The sequence below is a fragment of the Cnephaeus nilssonii genome (assembly GCF_951640355.1).
Source record: "Cnephaeus nilssonii genome assembly, chromosome: 4".
NCBI lineage: Eukaryota > Metazoa > Chordata > Mammalia > Chiroptera > Vespertilionidae > Cnephaeus > Cnephaeus nilssonii.
Genome location: NC_137075.1, coordinates 40,260,859 through 40,270,454, shown reverse-complemented (window position 1 = coordinate 40,270,454; position 9,596 = coordinate 40,260,859).

Below are 9,596 nucleotides of genomic sequence, written 5' to 3'. Positions count from 1 at the left end.
CAGTGGTCGGCAAACTCATTAGTCAACAGAGCCAAATATCAACAGTACAACGATTGAAATTTCTTTTGAGAGCCAAATTTTTTAAACTTAAACTTCTAACGCCACTTCTTCAAAATAGACTCACCCAGGCCGTGGTATTTTGTGGAAGAGCCACACTCAAGGAGCCAAAGAGCCACATGTGGCTCGCGAGCTGCAGTTTGCTGACCACGGCCCTAGACTTTCACATTCACTCACTACACACCCACTGACTCACCCATAGCAACTTTGAATCCCACAGGCTCCCTTCATGGTAAGTACCTCAGATAGGAGTATGATTTTTAAAAAATCTTTTATACTATACTAGTGGCCTGTGCACGAAGTTCATGCATGGCTGGGGGGGGGGGGGGCGGTGTTCCTCAGCCTGGCCTGCATCCTCTCCAATCTGGGATCCCTCGAAGGATGTCCTACTGCCTGTTTACAGGGATCAGCCTAAACCGGCAGTCGGACATCCCACTCACAATCCAGGACTGCTGGCTCCATCCGCTCACCTGCCTGCCTGCCTGCCTGATTGCCCCTAACCATTCTGCCTGCTGGTCTGCTCGCCCCCAACTGCCCCCCCCGCCAGCCAGATCACTCCCAACTGCCCCCCATGCCAATCTGTTCACCCCCAACTGGCCCCCTGCTGGCCTGCTTGCCCTCACCTTACCTCCCCACTGGCCTGCTCCCTCCCAACTGCTCCCCTGCTGGCCTGCTCACTCAAAACTGCGCCCCCCCCCCGTTGTCCTGATCACCTCCAACTGACCCCCACTGATGGCCTGCTCACCCCCAACTGCCCCCCCTGCTAGTCTGCTTATCCCCAACAGCCCCTGCCGTCCCATCCTGCGCTGATCACCCCCGGTGACCCAAGGTCCCAGCCCCTCCTTTTTTTCTTTTTCTTTTTTTTTTTTAGTGCCTCCTTGAGCGGAGGCCAGGGCCAGCTGGAAGCAAGTATCTAGGATTTATTTATCTTCTATAATTGAAACTTTGTAGACTTGAGCGGAAGCCAGGGCCAGCAAGGGTGGCCGGGAAGCTTAGCTTCCTCCATTGCGGGGGCAATCCAAGCCTCCTGCTTGCTCCAGATCCATGGCTGGCCGCCATCTTGGTTGTGTTAATTTGCATACCCACTCCTGATTGGCTGGTGGGTGTGACTTGGCATAGAGGAGTGATGGTTAATTTGCATGTTTCTCTTTTATTAGTGTAGATTTTTACAGTACCTTTTCTATGTTTAGATATGTTTTGATACACAGATACCATTGTGTTACAGTTGCCTACAGTATTCCATACAGTAACATGCTGTATAGGTTTGTAGCATAGACCATATAGCCCAGGTGTGTGGTAGGCTATCCCATCTAGGTTTGTGTAAGGGCATGCTATGATGCTTATATAATGACGAAATCATCTGATAACACATTTCTCAGAATGTATCCCCATTGTTAAGTGCCACATTACTGTACACGTCTGTGTTGATGTATGTTTTCATTTCTCTTGAATAAATACCCAAGAGTGGAATTTATGGGGCACAGGGTAAGTGTATGTGAACATTTTAAGACATTGCTAAACTGTGCCAAAGTGATTCTCACCAAATCGTGATATTGTCAGTCTTTAAAATGTTGGCTTGTTGTAATGAGAGTGTATATTTTGTGGTTTTAATTTGCATTTTTCTGGTGACTAATAATGTTGAATATTTTCTGTTGTGCTTATTGGTCATTTGTATATCTTCTTTTGTAAAGTGTTTAAATCTTTTGCTCAGTTTTTAGAATGAGATAGCTTGAATTCTTATTATTGAGTTATAAGAATTTTTAGATATATCCTGGGTACAAGTCATTATGTTTTGCAAATATCTTCTCCCAGTCTGTGGCTTGCTTTTCATGGTCTCAGTGGTGTCTTTCAAAGAACAGAGGTTTTTAATTTGATGAAGTCCAATTTATCATTTCTCTCTTTCATGATTTATACTTTTTGTGTCCTAAGAAAACTTTGTTAAGATCACAGAATTTTTATGTTACCTTTTATGTTTAGGCCTCTGATCCATTTTGAGTTAATTTTGAAAGTGGTGTGAGGTAGGGGTCTGGATTCATTTTCTTCTTGTTCCAGCATCAGTTTTTGAAACTAATTGTTTTCTCCATTGAAGTACCTTATCAACTTTGTAAAAAATCAAATGACATATATATGTAGGTCTATTTCTGGACTCTATAGTCTATTCCATTAATTTATATGTCTATTTAGCATACTGTCTTGATTACTGGAACTCTATATGAAATCTTGAAATCAGGTTAGAATAGTCCTTCAATTTTGCTTTTCTTTTCTTTTCCTTTGCATTTCTATATAAAGTTCAGAAGCAATACACCAATTTCTAAAAAACAAACAAACAAAAAATACTGTTGGGATTTTGCTTAAGGTTACATTGAATCTATTGATCAAGTTAGTGAGAAATGATATCTTAACAATAGTAGGTCTTCTGATCCAAAAACCTGATATGCCATTTATTTCAGTATTTTTAATTTCTCTCAGTAGCTATTCATACATCTTTAAATAGTTTTTTTAACCTTTATTTCTGAAAGAGAAACCATGACTCTCCCCTTTGTGACGTGGCTCTTATTACATATGCTCTGAGCAGGACAATATGTGGATCATTGCAAACCAGAGCAGAACTAAGAGAAACCAAACCATTTTGGTATTGGGCATAAATAATTTATCTTCCTTCTTCCATGAAATCATCATGTTCATAAAGAAAAATTGTATTCTTACATAATGCAGATGAAGATCATTTAAGAGATTACTTTTTCCTTTATAGTTTGAGAAAAAATACCAATAATTCACAGACCAATAAATAAATAACTGTAGGCCTCTAAATTTTAACATTATAGATATGGATTTGCTGATGTAAAGATATGTAACTGTCATTTGTCCTATGTGTGTCATGAACATATCCTTAAAGACCTCGTTGGAAGAGAAATGCCCCTGTTGGGGTTTTCACTTTACTTCTTAGGCTGTCTCAGGGGATGGTACACTGAGTGGCCAGATTATTATGATCTCTGAACACATAATAATCTGGTCACTCAGTATATATATATATATATATATATATATATATATATATATATATATATATATTAGAGGCCTGGTGCATGAATTCGTGCATGGGTGGGGTCTGGCCAGCCTGGCGGTTGGCTGGCCTGCCTGCTGGTTGAACTCCTGGTTGAGGGGACAATTTGCATATTAGCCTTTTATTATATAGGATATACACTGAGTGGCCAGATTATTATACGTTCAGAGATCATAATAATGATCAGTGTACAGTCCACAGTCCCTTACCTGTAGTTTTGAAATACAAAAAGTTCTGAAAACCTCCAATTTTAAAAAAATAAAAGTTGATAGCAAAACATGATCTGACCTAAACTCATTTAGCTTTTGACCTAGACAGACATGAGGCTGTTTTGTGTCTTTTCTATCATTTAGGGTGACCATTCAAACAATTCACTTCAGACATATTTATACATTTAATTATGGAATACTGGTGTGCTCCTTGCTGGGATGTTACATAATACATGGTATGTATACTATATTATCTTTCTAAAATATGAAAAATTCTGATTTCTGAAACACACATGGGCCCAAAGGTTTGAGACAAGTGTGTTGGACTGATGTATCTGCTTTTTGTGCACCCTGAAGTTATGCAGACAAGCTATGGTAAATTTGCAAAATCCCTCCTTCTTTTGGTGCACCTGATCTGTAAGCAGCCATGAAAAGGGGAATGCAGAGTTCTTCTATTTTTGGCAGCCAGGAGTCCAGTCCCTTTTTCTAACAGCATCTTGCTCCTTTTGAGGAATGACCACTTTTCCCTAAACCTGGTGTTTCCTTGCCTCACAATACAGAAGCTGAAGGAGACAAAGCCTGCCTTTCCTGTTCCAACGCTGTCAAGTGTTGGGCGTGTGGGACGCAAACTTGGCTGACCATTCGATGCCCACACCTGCAATTCTTGGAGGACTTCATAAACAACACAATGGCTGATGGAAGACTGTGCCTCACACATCTCATCAGCATGTGCTAACCAACATGTTCCTGTACCTGAGCGCCCTGGAATCACTATTTCTCAGTCCTGTTCCCAGCCCTTGGTACTTGTGAATGCCAACTTTTTTGGACCTAGGTGTCTTTGCAGATATAAGCAAGATAAGATCATACTGGATTAGAGGGGGACCCTAACCCAATACCACTCTATAAGAAGAGAAGAGACAGAGAGACACAGAGTGGAGCAGGCCATGGGACAACAGAGGCAGGGATTGAGTGATCCGCCAATAAGCCAAGGAACTCCAAGGATTGCCAGGAACCATCAGGAGCTGAAGGAGATATGGAAGGGTTTTTCCTTCAGGCCTTCAGAGAGAGTGTGGCCCTGCCAACAACTTGATTCCGGACTTTGGCCTTCAGTACTGAAGCAATACATTTCTGTTGTTTTAAGCCACCTAGTCTGTGGTATTTTGTTACAGCAGCCTGAGGAAACTAATACACTGTCCATAAATTATCTTTTGGTTAAGTTAGCCGACATTTGCTACTCTTGTTTTCCACTAGGCATTCTATCTAATACATCGAGTAATGATCTATATAATCTTATGTGATTTGTGTATATCATAAAACTTAAAAAATTCTATACAGGAATATGTTTAGATAAAAATAGTTAATTTTTTTTTCGTGAAGAACAGGAAGTACCAAATGTAAAATTAAAAAACAAAACAAAAAACCAGCTGAGAACTTCAGATACAACACTGCAGGGCTAGTACAATCCTGAAGGGCACCAAAACATTTTTTTGTTGCTCATGACAACAAGTTAGTGATAGCCAATTAGAGATTGCCTTCAAAATAGGCTATCCTTTATGTAGAAAAAAAATCTTCTTTATGTTATGATTGCTTTCCAAGACATATTACATTATGATAAACGATGATGCACATTGTTTGGACAATCAGAGTATTTATAAATGAGAAACTGATTTGCCTGCAGTGATGAAATGAATTGTAAAAATAAAGCATTAACAATGATGATATCATTTAAAATATGTTTAAGAATTGTGTTACAGTTTTGCTTTTTTAAAAAAAATTCAGGAGAAAAAAAAAAGCAGCCAAAAGGCATTTATTTTATGGTAACAAGCATCTGACAGGTCCCATTGGAAGAGCTCACTCACCAATCCAAAGGTTTAGCTGGCTTGTTTCCGCTGTATCATGTTTACCTGACCTCCTAGCTCTGGTACCAAGATATTCTACGCGTGTTTTTAACTTCGTGCATGGGGCAACGTCACCAACTTTCGCTGCTATTGTGCCCAGGTTCTTGGAGTGAGAGTGATGATTTTCACCAGTTTAAAGGGGGTTATGTAGCAATCTGGACCCAGGACCTAAGGGTCTGTGTGTCTGGCATGAAATGCCTACGTGATTAGTAGGAACCAAAATTTAAGGTGAAACAGAAATTAGGACAGCTTTTCTCCATTCACATGTGACAAAACAAAATAAAACAAAACAAAAACCCAACAGCTCAGATAACCTCCTGGAATAAAGAAGGTGTGTGAAGTGAAGAAGCATTACTAACAGTCATGGGAAGATTATTTATTCATACCAAAATTTCCAGGGAGTTCTATGGGGCTTGAAGGTGCATGCCATAGTGAGGGGTACAGGGGGAGACTCACTCGCTGCTTGCCACAGAGCCCGGCAGTTTGGCACGCCCCTTGATGAGCGTAAAGTAGAGCCTTCAGATTTGCAGGCCCTGACCTTGGTTGTGTTCAGCCCCCTGTGATGGGTTTGTTCCGTGTGAAGAGACTCACATGAGTCCAACTTATGTGAGTCCGATTCATAAACCCAAATGCACATTGACTTAATTTAAATACAAAAATGTAAACATGAGAAGGCCAAATAGGTTTGTTTTCTCACCAGCAAAGAGAAATCTAAATGAGAATCCAAATTGTCATGAGATTAGTTATGTGACTCAAATTTCAATGACCTTGCTAGCCCTCGGCATCCACCTCTGCGGAGCACAGATCCACCACTGACACCAGTTGACTGAGAACCTGGCCTGCCAGCCCTTGGCAGTGCTGCCCACCCAGTGCCAGCTGCATGGCTTCCGACTCGCCATTCTCCACTTCCAGTCGGACCATTCCCCTCCCAAAGGGCCGCTTCCTTCTCCAGATGTTTCAGTAAAGCGGCTGTTTCTGACATGTGGTCACCATCCTGATCTTTAGGCTGGGAGAATCTTGTAGTCACCTACTAACACATTATTTACCTACAAAATGATTTTATATCATGTAATATTTTAAAGGTCCCAACTTAATAAATTCTGATTTGAAGGAAACCTTGCTTTTGCCTTGTGTACCATTTACAGGCACCGAGATTCTGAAAATGTCTCTGCATCTTCTCACTGCTTACAAGGAAACTGCACTGTGAACATAACTATGAGTTACTTGAGCATCGAGGGTAAGTCTTACTGACGTGCACCCGGCCTGTGGTGAACGTTTGTTGAGTGAATGAGTGTGAGTGATGAGAGCTGCTGACCTTTTCTGAACTTGACATGAAGTCACAGAGAGCATTGATCCGTTGAGGTTTTCCTGCCCATCACTTTCTGATGATCAGTAACACTTCTAAAAAATTAAGTCAAACCTTTGCTAATGAGTAACTTTCACGCTCCTAGTGTGTCCGACATATTCAGTTCACAGTGAAGAAGTGCATTGACCGTTGGAATTTGTCATTTAATTTGAACAATTTAGATTGTTTTTCTTTCTAGGCAAGTTAGGCAAAAAAAAAAAGTAGGGCACTGATCCTGAAAAAAATGGTCAATAATTCCAACTCTGAGTCACTATTACATTTTATTCTGCTGTTTATCTCAGGACAAGCAGCTCCCCGTTAGAGAACAATCTTACTGGTCTCCCTAAGGCCCCAGTCCATGAACAGACACATTTCCTGAGTGTCTTTCATGAGCAGGGCATTACAACAATTGCAGTGGGTGCTACAGATAATTATTATGTGTTCTTCAACTTGTGTCATCTTATATACAAATTGAAAATCTAACATTTATAAAGTAAAAGTTAGCTACCATTACAAGGCAGTCCTGATAAATACAAAATGGTGGAAAAGACATCAATGACCAGTGGGGAGGTTGGAGAATTCTTCAGGGGCTTCATGAAAACTTTGTATTCTTCTCATCTTACCCTAAATTTCTCTTGTCCACAAAAATTATTTAATGTGCAAAGCTGCTCTACTCTCTTAGATTATATCATATACTGTGACCTTTTGAGCCAAGTAAGTGGCAAGGCCAACTTCTCAAACTGTAGTCTCCTCTTGGGACCTTATAGACGAGTGACTTCCCGATCCATGTCTCCAATACTGCTTGCCCTTTGAACTCTAGAAATGACATGGACTGTCAGCTTGACACCTGCTCTTGGTTGTATTCTAATGGGGTCTCAAAACTAATATTCAAATCAGACTCTAGATATCTACTCCATCCTGCTCTTCATCACTATCACTGCCCCAAGCCTTCCTCAGCTCTGTGAATGGTATCACCATCTAACCACTCAACCAAGTAAAAATCTTGAAGCCACTCTTGAGTCTCTTCTTACCTCTCCTCTTTCTTGCCTCTCCAATGTATCTACAAGTCCTTTAAGTTCTAGATCCAAATTATATCCCTTATCTATCCACTTCTACCACCCTAGTCGAAGCTGCCATAATTTCTTATCCAGTCTTTTTATTCTTTTTGGTAAAATATATGTTATTGATTTTTTTACAGAGAGGAAGGGAGAGGGTTAGAGAGTCAGAAACATCGATGAGAGGGAAACATCGATCAGCCTCCTGCACACCCGCTACTGGCGATGTGCCCACAACCAAGGTATATGCCCTTGACCGGAATCGAACCTGGGACCCTTCAGTCCATAGGCCAACGCTCTATCCACTGAGCCAAACTGGTTAGGGCCAGTCTTTTTATTCTTTTAATCTTTTTATTTTGTTTATTGTGATAAATATAAATAACATAAAATTTGCCATTTCAACCATTTTAAAGTATACAGTTTAGTGGCATTAGTACATTCACATTGTTGAGCAACCATTACCACCATCCATCTTCACAACATTTCTATCTTCATAAACTGTAATGTTTTACCCAAAAAAATAATTCCCTATTGTCCCCGACCCCCTACCCTTGGCAACCACCATTCTACTTTCTATCTCTACTAGAGGCCCAATGCACGAAATTCGTGCAAGGGCCTTGGCCCCTGCACCTGCCTGCCCCCGCTCGCTGCTGCCACCACCTCTGCCTCGGCCCCCACCCGCCATGGCTTTGTCTAATTAGCATATTATGGTTTTATTATATAGATAAATCTGATTATTCTAGGTACCTCATATAAGAGGAATCATGCAGTACTTTTCCTTTTTTGACGGGTTTATTTCACTTGCATAATGTCCTCAAGGTTCACGCAGGATGTAGCATGTGTCAGAATTTGCTTCTTTTATAAGGCTGATTAATATTCCATTGTATGGACATACCACCTTTTGTTTATCCATTCATTTACTGATAGACACCAGTTGCTTCCACCTGTTGAATATTGGGAATAATACTGCTTCTTGCCTGATTTTTGCTCTCTCTCTTTCGCCCTAAAATCTATTTGCCAATAGAATCCAGAGTAATCTTTTAAAATGTAAATCAGATCATGTCACTTCTCCGCTTAGTATGTTCCAATGGCTTCCAGTTGCACTCAGTGAAATCAAAACACCACACAGCCTATCCCTGTCCATGCACTGCCCTCTCCTTCCCTGCTCATTATATCTGGCCACAGGCCTGTTTGTCGTTTTCAAGCAAAACAAACTGCTCCTGTCTGGGGGTCTTCACCATGCTGTCCCTCGGCATGGACTGCTCAGCCCTGGAGTTTTGTAGGAACGGCTCCTTCTTCTCACATCCCCTTCTTTGGGGACATAATCTAGAGAGCCCCTCTCCCAATCCTGTTGTTCTGTCACATCTCTCCATTCCCTTTTGCTATAGTAGCCTTATCACTACTGGAAATTGACCTGTTCATTGATCAGTTTACATACTTATTCTGTCTCCCTATTTTAGTATGTGCCACCACGCATGCCTCTGCTGACCAGAGGACAGGATAATGCCGGATGTGACCCGAGGAACTGAAAAGCAGTGAATTCAACAATGACAAAGGGAGCTGGCTGCTTCTCTTTACTCGTTTGTGGTGTAGTGTGTTAATTTTCCAGTTGCGGTACCTAGGCATTTGCAAAAGGGCACATCATACTTCAACTACTGAATGTTCTCTGTGATGATGGTGCCTAACTACAGTAGCATGTTACTGCCAGTTTGAGACTAAACATCTGAAAAGTGAGAATGTCCCTAAAGACATTACAGATCTTAAGGCATTACAGATAAATATACTTAAGACGTTACAGATCAATATATTTGGAGAGATATGTCAAAACCAGTGTGTAATTTGTATTAAATGACTGTGGACACTCATAGGTGGTTCCTATAGATCCTTGCTGTTATCGATCAAATACTACTGTCAGTAGTACACACACTCTTAAGCTGTGTATAATTTATTTACAAATTATTTATATGT